The following is a 523-nucleotide window of genomic DNA, read 5'->3' as shown; positions in this document are numbered from 1 at the left end:
GACGCCACGTAAGTGATCGATGTCACAGCACCACTGATCTTCGCCGTCCTAGAAACGAAGCGGGAGGAGAAAACTCTGTGAGATACATCGTCCCGTCGGATACGTATGAACATTACGTCCCAGCTGACATAATGCTGGATAGTATATATAGATGGCTAATGCTCCATTAGGAGTGTTCTCAACTTTGATATCATTAATGATTAATNGTACACGCGTCGGTGTAGGGGGGGGGGTCGAGCACCGCAGGCAAGGAGGGGGGGGTCGCGCGCGGCAGGCTACCCATGCAATGGTTGCTGTGGTTTCCACGGTTGCGCCAGCCGCCCAGGATTTCATAGGATTTCATAGGATTTCATAGGATTTCATAGGATTTCATAGGATTTCATAGGAATCATTTTTGTCTCTCGTTGATTCGTATTCGTCTCCAGAATTTACAAATGTCGCGCCAAAATAGAAACAGGGTTAGCGTTTTCATACGTGTGTGTGTGTGCGTGCGTGCGTGCGTGCGTGCGTGCGTGCGTGCGTG

General features: G+C 49.8%; 1 pseudogene; it reads right to left on the bottom strand.

The window, feature by feature from the left end:
* The window catches only part of LOC106810645, a 13,610-nt pseudogene extending 13,568 nt beyond the window's left edge, over positions 1 to 42 (bottom strand).
* Between the last annotated feature and the right edge of the window lie 481 nt (positions 43 to 523).

This window comes from Priapulus caudatus, unplaced genomic scaffold (genome assembly GCF_000485595.1).
Source record: "Priapulus caudatus unplaced genomic scaffold, Priapulus_caudatus-5.0.1 Scaffold460, whole genome shotgun sequence".
In the NCBI taxonomy this organism is placed as follows: Eukaryota; Metazoa; Priapulida; class Priapulimorpha; order Priapulimorphida; family Priapulidae; genus Priapulus; species Priapulus caudatus.
The sequence above is the reverse complement of the archived record's forward strand: the minus strand, read 5'-3'. Positions and strand labels throughout refer to the sequence as shown.